General features: G+C 41.0%; 1 protein-coding gene across 3 annotated transcripts in view; it reads right to left on the bottom strand.

Moving 5' to 3' along the window:
- Positions 1 to 11,573, bottom strand: part of sema5a (sema domain, seven thrombospondin repeats (type 1 and type 1-like), transmembrane domain (TM) and short cytoplasmic domain, (semaphorin) 5A) — a 293,417-nt gene that overhangs the window by 98,725 nt on the left and 183,119 nt on the right. The window lies entirely within an intron of this gene.

An 11,573-nucleotide genomic window follows, 5' to 3' on the forward strand; every position in this document is an offset into this window, starting at 1 on the left:
AACCAGGTTTAACAGAATACAACACACCACCAGGAATCAGGCCACATGGCCCAGAGAGTCCTGGACTGCTTCTCCTGAGCAGTGATGACATCAAAGTTGGTGCTTCCTGTCTCTGATGACCTGCTCAAAGGTGCGCCTTGTTGCTGGTCATATATGGAGAAATTGTGGAGCTGATTCATCAACTGGCTGGACAGTGAATAGCCCTTACCCATTCAGCTACCTTCCAGTTCAGCATTCTGCTGGAAGGATGACTGGATCAGTGGGCTGGCACAGAATGAATGTATCATGACTGTTTCCAGGATAAGGTGCATTCTCTAGCATGATATGCTGGATGTGGTCATACAGCAACTACAAGTGAGTGATACACTTTGTGGTTTCAATACATTTCCCATTGAGATGCAGCTGCCATAAAGTAAAGGAGGTCCAGGTGATAGCTCCTCGTTTTGTGGGGAAGTCTGTTCTCTTGAAAACATCATGTGTATACTTTGCCTGCTTCTCTCTGTCCAGAGAAAGCCCTTGTCTGCATTCAAAGCTTTGATGATCTCTTGCATTCGGCACCAACTGAAGGTCTGGGAATGTGTCACTTGCTCCAATCTGGAAGGATCCACTGGTGAAAACAGTCTAAGCCATGGTCAATGTTCTGTCCTCATACTACTCTGTAACCACATGTTCCAAAGGGCGGGACAGTTCCATAAGCACTTTCCTGGTGAAGCATAGGCACAATGGCATTGCTTTGGGTGCAAGGAGGAGAAACACTATCTAAAGACCTCGGCAGGTAAAGCCTCCTGCTGAAATTCTCCCTGTCCTCCTCTGTGAAGAGATTATTTTCTTCTTACTCTCTACTCCAGCTTTCTCTCATGTTGCAGGCAAGTCCCCTTCATGTCCTTGCAGGCTTTTCAGAATCACATAGCACCCACTCAGCATCCATCAGCGTTCACTGCAAATTTAAGCAACTCTGTGGAACTCTTTCAGAAATCCAGAATTTCCACTAACACAGTGAAAAGTAAGTGGATGGTAGAAAGCAATTATTCTATCATTTGGATGGAATAGCTTTAAATAATGTTGGTGGATTGGGGGAGTGGTCTCTTGTGCTGCTGAACAGGCTGTGTACTTAAAAGAAGGCATTCACGAGAGAGATGTAGTCAAAACTGACAGGTCAGACCTCAAATCAGTTTTGATTGCTGACTGACATCATAATTTGTCAACTTCTACAACTCTGACGCTTACAACTAACAACATTAAGGGGCTGTTCAAGTGCTGTGGTAGTGCCACTACCTCTGAGCCAAGAGACCTGGGTTCAAGTCCCATCTGCTCCAGTGGCATGTCATAGCACATCAGAACAGGTTCGGTAACAAGATCTTAAAAGCACCCACTGTAAAGTCTTCAACAACATGATGTTCAGCAAATACTAGATTGAAGGTCAACAAGAGTTCCATAGACACTATCTTCATCTAAACCAGTTTCCCCTATGCTGTAACTACTGGTGCTCTGGAACCAAGCAGCATTTCAAACACTGTCTGAATGAAGACTGTAAAACAGTTCTGAAGAAGAGTAATTTTGGACTTAAAACACTAACTCCTTTCTCTCACCATTGATGCTGTCAGACCTGCTGAATTTCTCTAGCATTTTCTGTTTTAATCACAAAAACACTTGCTCATCTGTGCATATATTGCATATTAAAATAAAGGAAGGACTGAATGCGGGGACTTCGCATTCTTGGTCGAGGGAGTTTAAAAAATCAGCCAGTTCTCCTGCCCCTCACCGCTACTTAATGCTCCTGCTAGAATGTTTCGTTGGAGTTATTCTGGAGTGAGAAGTGGAAAAAGGACAGTATAGGTTTTCTGATAATTACAAACACATACTTAAAGCTAGAAGATGTGAACATGTTACGATATGATTGGATAACATAATCGTGTGTTCTGGTTTGAAAATGATTAGATAATATGGTCATGTGCACTAATCTGAAATGTGGACTACATGAACACAGCTGAAGAGAAATATGGGTGAGTAAATGTATGATATACTGATTGGATGCTTGTTTTCTGCAGACATAATATAAAATCATTGCTTTTGTAGTTGTGTTTTGTGCCATCTTTGATGGAATACGCCACCCATGCACACATCAACAAACGTTTAAACAAAGGAACCTGAGTTTTGGTTGGTCTGAAAGAGGGATTAAAGGGTTAAAATCACCATTTCAGAAGGAGTCCTCCTCCAATACAAGTCACAAATCAGCAATCTGTTCACTATCTAGGTCTACATGTGAATGGCTAGCTGCCTTCAGTGCTGGAAGCTGTCTATTGCCCGAGAAAACTGCAACCCAGTACCCATCAGGAAAGGAGAGGAGAACACAACCTGAAGAAGTTCAAAGCTTTTCCCACCTTGAACTCCAAGAACATTAAGGAAGATGTTGTTACATCAGTTTTCCACTGATCTGTGGGTTATCAGTGAACTTAAGTGTATCAATCACTGTACCAAAAACATTACAGGTTTCAAACTTTGCACAAGTGTCAAAGTATATAGAAATTACATCATTGAGATTTTTTTTAAAAAAGACAACACAAAAACATTTTTGTGAACACACTTACTGAACTCATGAACAGTATATCAACTGCAAGACTTTCCTTTTTATAGGCATATAGATACGTAACAAATACATAGAATTCATGCCTGCTCTGCTATTCAATGCAATCATAGCTGTTCATCTAATCCTGTTCCCACTTTCTCCTTAAAGTTTTGATTCCTTTAACTCTTCACAACAATACCTAGCTCCTTCTTGAAAACATTCAAAGCTTAGAACTCAACAGCTTTCAGTGGCATAGAGTTGCACAGGATCACCACTCTCTGGAAGAAAAGAATTCTTCTCATCTCATTCCTAAATGGCCTATCCTGTATCCTTAGACTGTGACCACTAGTTCTGGATTCTATGTTCATTGGGAACATCCATCCTGCAATTACATTGTCTAGTCCTGTTAACATTTTATAAGTTGCCCCCCCACCCCTCATTTGTCTAATCTCAATGAATATAGTCCTAACTAATTCAGTGTCTCATCATATGTCATTCTGCCATCCAGAAATCAGTCCCTCTGTAGCCAGAATATCCTTCCTTAGATAAGGAAACCAAGACTGAACACAATATTCCAAGAATGGTCACATCAAGGTTGCGTACAACGTCAACAAGACATCCCTGTTCCTGTATTTGAAACCTCTTGCTACGAAGGCCAACAAACCATTTGCCTTCTTCACCACTAACTACACAGGTCTCATTGTACCTCACCCTTACTCAATCTATAATAATCTGCTGTCTTGTTTTAAATCTCACATTTATCCACATCATACTTCATCTGCCATGCATTCGCCCACTCAAGTTGTCCAAAACATACCGAAACATATCTGCATCCTCCTCACCCTCATCCAGCTCACTCTCTGATCTAGGTTTGTGTCCTCTGCCTACTTTGATTTGATTTGATTTGATTTGATTTATTATTGTCACATGTGCCGAGATAGCAAAAACTATTGTTTTGTGCACTATCCAGATAAATCACATCTTACATAAGTACTTAAGAGTAATAGAACAGAATGCAGAATATAGTGTTATAGCTACAGGGAAGGTGCAGAGAAAGATCAACTCTGATATATGAGTGATCCATGTATAAGTCTGATAACTGTGAGGAAGAAGCTGTTCTTGAATCTATTGGTACATGTTTGCAAACTTTTGTACCATCTGTCCAATGGAAGAGGGTAGAAGAGAGTATAACCATGGTGGGAAGGGTCGTTAATTATATTGGCTACATTGCTGAGACAGGGAGAAGTATATACAGAGCCAATGGAAGGGAAGCTGGTTTGCATGAACAGTTGTTGCAGTTTCTCCATCGATTTTGAAATGTTTGCCATTGTCTATTCACCATCATGCCTTTAGATAACATTCCTCAATCTATCATAGCTGGCTTGTATCTCACACAATTGCAGTTTCCTTTATTTAAATTAAGCACCCTAGTCTCAGAATTAACTATGCCATTCTCCATCTTAATGAAGAATTCTATCATATTATGGTCACCCTTCAGCCAGGGCAATTGCCAATCATTTCTTTCTCATTACACAATACCTAGCCTAGTTCTCTAGTTGGTCCAACATATTGTTCAGAAAATTAGCCCATACACGCTTCAGAAATTACTGATTTGATTTGCACAATCTATATGCAGACTAAAGTTGCCTTTAATTATAGCTGTATCTTTATTACATGTATCTCTAATTTCCCATTTAATGCCTCCCCCAACGTTGTCACTAAAGCTTGGGTGTCTACATACAATCCTACCAACATTTTCTGCCACTTTGTATTTCTAAGTTCTATCCATAGAGGGATGTTGCATTAATTTCCTCTTTAACCAGCAATGTTGCTCCACACATTTTTCATTTTTATTTGTCCTTCCTTAAAACTGAATATCACTGGATATTCAGTTCCCATCCCTGGTCACCCTTCAGCCAAATCTCCAAAATCCCCAATTATTTCATACCTGATCATATCTATTTGTATGTCTGACTCTTTCAGTTTATTGCGGATGCTTGTCTTTATAAAATCTTCATTTCATTTGCATTCCAAAGCACCCTTGATTCTTGCTCTGTGAACCGATCAGTATTCTGGGCTGTTTTTTTGGGCCCAATCTGACAAGAGAGATTTACTGCAGCTTGATACACAGGGTCATAAAAACTGAGAGCTAGGCTCTACAAAATGAGGCCGGTGCACAGCGTGTGCTGTACAAACTGCACTGACTGCTGGAAGTGGCTACCTGTGAACTCAACAGCTGTTTGAATTACACAGAATGCAATTGACTTCAACAACTGGCTGTCAATAACACATTGATAACTGACTTCCACGTAGGTCATATCACAAAAATATTAACAATAATATTGTGGATAATGAAACCAATCACACCATGTCAACGTTCCTACATCTTTCAGGGAATGTAAGGCTTGCTGTAGTCAATCCTGTTCTCTTCACCGCTATGTTGCTTTTTTTTGTCAAAATGCCACAAATTCAGTTTATAGGTGTATGTTGCCTTCGGTATTTTAATGTGTTGCTGGAAAAGCGCAGCAGGTCAGGCAGCATCCGAGGAACAGGAGAATCGACGTTTCGGGCATAAGCCCTTCTTCCTGAAGAAGGGCTTATGCCCGAAACGTCGATTTTCCTGTTCCTTGGATGCTGCCTGACCTGCTGAGCTTTTCCAGCAACACATTTTCAGCTCTGATCTCCAGCATCTGCAGTCCTCACTTTCTCTTCAGTATTTTAATGCCTTGTCAATGTTAAAAATTACCAGCAATTCAAAAAAAATGAAAACCAATTAATCTACTTTATTTTCTCTGAGACACTCATCTAGCATGTAGTTCACTACAGATCGCTGCAATCCTTACTGCCATCATTATACAGAAACATAAGAACAGGAGTAGGCCATTCAGCCCCTTCAGCCTGTTCCACCATTCAAAAAGATCATGACTAATCTGTGCCTAATTCCATATATCGAATTTGGGCCCATATCACTTGATACCCTCGCCTCATAAAAACTTGTCTATCTCAATTTTAAATTTCACAGCTGAATTAGCATTAAATGCCATTGGAGGAAGAGAGTTCCAAATCTACACTACTCTTAGCATGTAGACGTGCTTCCGTGCATCTCTCCTGAATAGCCTGGCTCTAATTCTCAGACTATGCCCCCTGATTCTAGAATCTTCGACCAGTGGAAATAGTTTCTTGTTATCTACCTTGCCTTTCCCTGTTAATATTCTGAAGACTTTGATTAAATTACCCTTTAGCCTTAACTCTAGATAATTAAAGCGTAATTTGTCTAATCCCACATCCTAACTTTACCTTTGCAGGCCAGGTATCATCCCTGTAAACCTGCACTGAACTCCCTCCAGGACCAAGACATCCTTCCTAAAGGGCAGTGCCCAGATCTGCTCACAGCACTCTAAATGGGATCAACTATGGTTTTGTATAACTGCAGCTTAAAGTCTGCATCCTTATTTTCCAGGAGAAAGTGAGGTTTGCAGATGCTGGAGTATAAGGATCGAGAGTGTGGTGCTAGAAAAGCACAACAAGTCAGGCAGCATCTGAGAAGCAGGAGAATCAACATTGCGGGCATAAGCCCTTCATCAGGAATGAGGCTTGTGGGCCAGGGGCTGAGAGATAAATGGGAGGGGGTGGGGTGGGGCTGGGGGCAAGTAGCTGAGAATGTGATAGATAGATGAAGGTGAGGGAGAAGGTGATAGACCCTCCACCCTTTGACCTATCACCTTCTCCCCCACCATCGACCTATCACATTCTCAGCTACCTGCCCCCCAGCCCCACCCCCCTCCCATTTATCCCTCAGCCCCCAGCCCATAAGCCTCATTCCTGATGAAGGTCTTATGCCAAAACGTCGATGCTGCCTGACCTGCTGTGCTTTTCCAGCACCACACTCTCGATCCTTATACTCCAGCCCTTTAAATTTGAAGATCAGCATTCCATTTGCCTTCTTGACTATTTTCTGCACCTGTTCATGGCATGTTGAAGAGCAACACACCTGAATCCCCAAATCCCATTGGGCATCAACTGTACTTGTCCCTTATAAAAAATGCCCTATCTAACCTTTTTTGGTCTGAAATGAATAACCTCTTACTAGCTTGTCTTATAATCCATCTGCCGCAGCATTGCTCATTCCCCTAATCTATTGATTTCCTGTTGTAATTCTCTGCTGCTGTCATGCTGACCAATTTTGAGCCATCAGCAAATTTGGATATTTGACTTTTCTTGCTATTATCCAAGTTGTGAAGGAATATTGTGAATAATTGAGATCCCAACACGGATCTCTGTGGGACACCATGAGTCACGTTCTGCCAATTTGAGAACTTACTCATTATTCCAACTCTTTCTGTTTTTTGCCACTCGATCAATTTCCTGTCCATCTCGGTAATTTACCTTCAATTCCCTGGGTTTCCATCTTAACTAACAGTTTTACAGCTTAGCACTGCACAAGATTGTGATCTTAACATAGACCAAATTAATTAGAGGCAAGGGTATAATTAAATATCTTCATGAACTTCATGAAATTTCAAATTATGCCATTTAATGGCTGTCATTGTAAGTAAGAGATGCTATTAGTTGCAACTGTCAGAAATTGCCCCATAATTGCTATTCTTTGTATTCTCTCCACCTGCAATGTTGTTTTGATACATAACAAAAGTTTGAAGGTACTCAGTTCTGTTAATCTGCTCCCCACAATCCCCAACACCACTCCCACCATCATCAATTGAAATTAATCAGAAGCATTTTCTCAGGTCAGTACATCTGTGCAAATTACCTCCTTAAGCTTCTGTCTCTATCTCTTGCCTGACATAATTTATTTTCTTGCTCATTATTTCTGCAGTGGTTCTCATGAACTTGTCTGTACTCAATACACTCAATAAAACTGTTATGGAAGAAATTGTATCTAGGGAGGATCGAATATTTCATTTATATAATTAGTTATCTGTCATCCATTATACTGCAGAAGGATCAAATATAATTTATTAAATAGAGCATAAATAACCATAATGCATTGGTGATAATTTAGGAACATATTACCGATTTAGGAACATATTACAGCCTGATTGTATCAATAAACATTTGTAGACACAATTATAGTCACTTACAATACTTAATGTAGCACTGACCTCATATATATCAAAATGCAAACCCCTCAGCCAAAAGTTAATTAAACATCACATAAATCTCTCCACTACTGACTGCATTGAGTAAACATGGTTTGATAATGTTTGTCACCAACTCAGCGTGAATGCCACTATATTTGTGATGAAGGTTGGTTCTTAGGCTGCTCTCAAGTTAGCATACATTAGAATGAAGAGGCCATCTGCAATACAGATGGCTACAAATTATCCCAATACATGTCAATGGCAGGCAACAAAAACAGGAAAGATTCCTGATCAACCACATGATGGAAAGAATGTAACAGCTTCTGCTCTCTGTTCATAGACCCAGACTGCAACACATGCAGAAGTGTAGGCTGACGCAACAACTTGAACTCCTTGAGTGATTTGCAACACACCAACATAGTCCTTAGAATTCCATCTTCACTACCCAGTTTAAATTAGTGACCCTGGGGGCGAATCTTCCCAAAATGCCAATTTTAGGGAGTTTCATGAAGGGTTTCTCTCTGTGAGCTCTAGTGAATTATCTCTCACAATTCTCTGCTGCTCACCTTATTATGTATGTATCACACCTTTATACTGCCCTGCTTGCAATTTCATGTACTTACCCCAGCAGAGGGAGCGGCTGCCACTGACAGGACCTTCAGCGATTCCTAGCACCAGTGCCATATTTGAAGCCCAACTGTGCACCAGGTCAAATGCTGTCAGCCACAAATAACCCTTTCACAGTACCCATGGGAGGCAAATGAAGAGAAACGCTTCTGAGAGCACAACAGTGCAAAGAGAATCTCATATTCATGAATGCATTGCCATTTCACATCATCATTGTCCGATCAACTGTCTTTGTAACTGCAGCTACAGAATCAAGCCACACTAGCTACCTATACTTAATGCCATTGCCATGTTGGAACCCTGTTTGAAAAGAGTGCAGAAAGTGAGGGCTGCAGATGCTGGAGGTTAGAGCTGAAAACTGTGGTGCTAGAAAAGCATAGCTGGTCAGGCAGCATCCCAGGAGCAGGAGAGTCAACATTTCAGGCAGAAGCCCTTTATCAGGAATGTCATGTTGCTGCCTGACCCGCTGGGCTTTTCCAGTGCCACACTTTTCGTCTGTTTCCTTAACGCCCAGCATAATATCTCATAATTGTTCCGGACTTATCATGGCTCACCCCCTGATGGACTCAGAATGACTGACCTGACTGATGAATGACCAGGATCCTGACTGATCTCTGTGTGGATCCCAACGAACCTCCTGTCTGGTTGCAGTAGACGTGCAGGCCTGAGTATGACCCACTCCCCAGACTGTAATGGTATAGAACCCCTGATGCTGACTGCCTCAAGTTCCCGACTGTCTATATCCAAACCCTTGGACTGCTTGTGAATGATTCTGTTAACTTACTGTACCTGCCATAGACTTCTAAGGTGTAGTATCAATTATCACAGATGGTTTAAACACTGACAGAGTCAAATCTTTTTCCTGGATGAAGTCAGGTACTTTCTCTCAATGCAGCTTGTGTATATTTACAGTGCCCTGCTCCTGGTGGATGTTAACTATGTTGAGAAAGCCTAGTGCTCAGGCTACAACACTGACCTCCTTATGAGGAAACAAGATGAAGCAGTGTGGTCTGACACAAATGCATTGGTAACAATCTTGATACTTTTATAAGCTGAGGATTGAGAGACCTTATAAAGGTCTCAAATGTATCCTTGGAGGCAGCCAGTTGCATAAACATTGAGCACAGCTGTCACTTTGACAACCACCGGAACGGGAATGGCTACCCATCCCTTCAGGTCACAGGTTCCAATCCAGGAGATGGCACAGTTCAGTGACAGTGTTTTGTGACTGCGCTAAAATGCAAAGCAAGACACAGCAACTGTGGAGCAACAATGTGCAAAAGGCAAAGCAGAGACACAATGGACATCAAATAAGCACAAAGTGAGGGAGCGCTAAGAAAGCAAAGGGAGAGGTTTGAGATGCACTGTTTCCTCATTCATGAGATGGGTGCTTGTCCCTCTGCACAAACGGCCTAGCAGCAGCATTACAGTGAAGTATATCAGTGACCTTCAAAGTGCAGCACTGAAGTGATGAACTGTATTCTGAGTGAGTTTTTGTTAAGAGTGCCATAATGGCGTGGTATGTCTGACGCTAACCTCTGTGGATGCGGGTTGCAGGCAGTCACTGCCCATGAAGCATGCCCAGAAATGCTGGGGACTGTTGGCCAAGATGGGGGTCCAGAGGAGGATCAAGGAGCTGAAGGTGTCAGGCTCCTGTTCTGACTTTCATGTTAGGAATTGTTGCCATCTACTTTCTCTCCACTGTGCAGGAGAATAGCAAAATGCAGATAAACAAGGCCAGAATAGGTAATATTGAGTCATAAATGCATGTAAATAGGTCCCTCCCCACTCACTAGCAAAAGTCTCCTCTTGCCATTACACTCTTCAGTGAAAATTCAGACTATTTCTCTCAATGTTAAGAATCTCATATTTCTTGCCATTTTTTCCAACAGACCCATTATTGCCCACTTCATTGAGGGGCTGGGAAGATTCTGCATATTAAGTTAAACAATAATCAAATAGCCTGGTGAATATAGTTTAAGAAATTAAGATCATTGGACTGACATTAAATTATAATATTAATCTATTTTATTTCTGAATAGTTTTCAACACATAACCGTAATATTAATCTATTTTATTTCTGAATAGTTTTCAACACCCACAGGTATTTCCATAACTTCAGGCTTTGGAAAATCTATGAGGGAGCAGGATGAGGGCAGCTTAACAGAAAATCTCTGGTCCTATTGCTCTTTCCTGTTCTGAGAGATGGAAACCTCCTCCATTAACAAGTATTTACCTCGCAGCCTATCTGACATCTACTAAAATACATTAATCAGAAAAAGAACTCCAAATAAGCTGCTTTTATATAATTCCCAGGTTAAAATGATCGAATAAGCATAGAATACCTTGTTAATCGGTAGACCAAAAATGGCACTGACTCACAGAAATGGTGAGCTGAGTCAAAATATACAACAAAGCATGAGCAAGTCTGTCCACAAAGTCATTATTGGATGCAGGAATTAATGGCCATATACAGCTCACTGGAAGCCATATGAGCCAATATCTTATCCTTAATGAGTGTAATTTTCTCCTGCACAACGTGCCCCTAAATCCTGGGCTCTTTTTGAAATGTAATGTTTTTACCTACCGAGAATGTCTGCAGAAGCACCAACTAGTGAAAACTACGCTGATTGCATGAGCTTATCCTGAGACAGAAGAAATATACATGCTCCAATTATTCCTTCTATATACCCTCACCACATATCGACATCAGCTACTTTGATTCCCACATGGAATAAAAACTTGAAATTTTTAGAATCAACCATATTCTGTTATTTGGTGTTGGCAGTTTTAAGACTATTAAGGATACAAAAATTGACATTTATATTAACCAGGAACATGAGTGTCATTTCTATTATGTAAAGTGAGGCTGCTGTGATAATAAAGGTTCTCTTTTGACCCAAATTTTATCCATTGACTTAATCTCCCCTTTCACTTAAGCTACTGGTTTATCACTATCTTATGTTGACCATAATTGTTACAATTACCTTCACATTAAGAAATGGAGATGAAGAGCCTTAGGTCACAAGTCAGGGCACTATCAACACTGTAGATAGCCACAAGAGAAGTATAATGAACAAGTAATGAACAAAGAAGATTGATGAGGGCAGAGCAGTAGATGTGATCTATATGGACTTCAGTAAGGCATTCGACAAGGTTCCCCATGGGAGACTGATTAGCAAGGTTAGATCTCATGGAATACAGGGAGAACTAGCCATTTGGATACAGAACTGGCTCAAAGGTAGAAGACAGAGGTGGTGGTGGAGGGTTGTTTTTCAGAC

The sequence above is a fragment of the Chiloscyllium plagiosum genome, chromosome 5, assembly GCF_004010195.1.
Source record: "Chiloscyllium plagiosum isolate BGI_BamShark_2017 chromosome 5, ASM401019v2, whole genome shotgun sequence".
Classification (NCBI taxonomy): Eukaryota; Metazoa; Chordata; class Chondrichthyes; order Orectolobiformes; family Hemiscylliidae; genus Chiloscyllium; species Chiloscyllium plagiosum.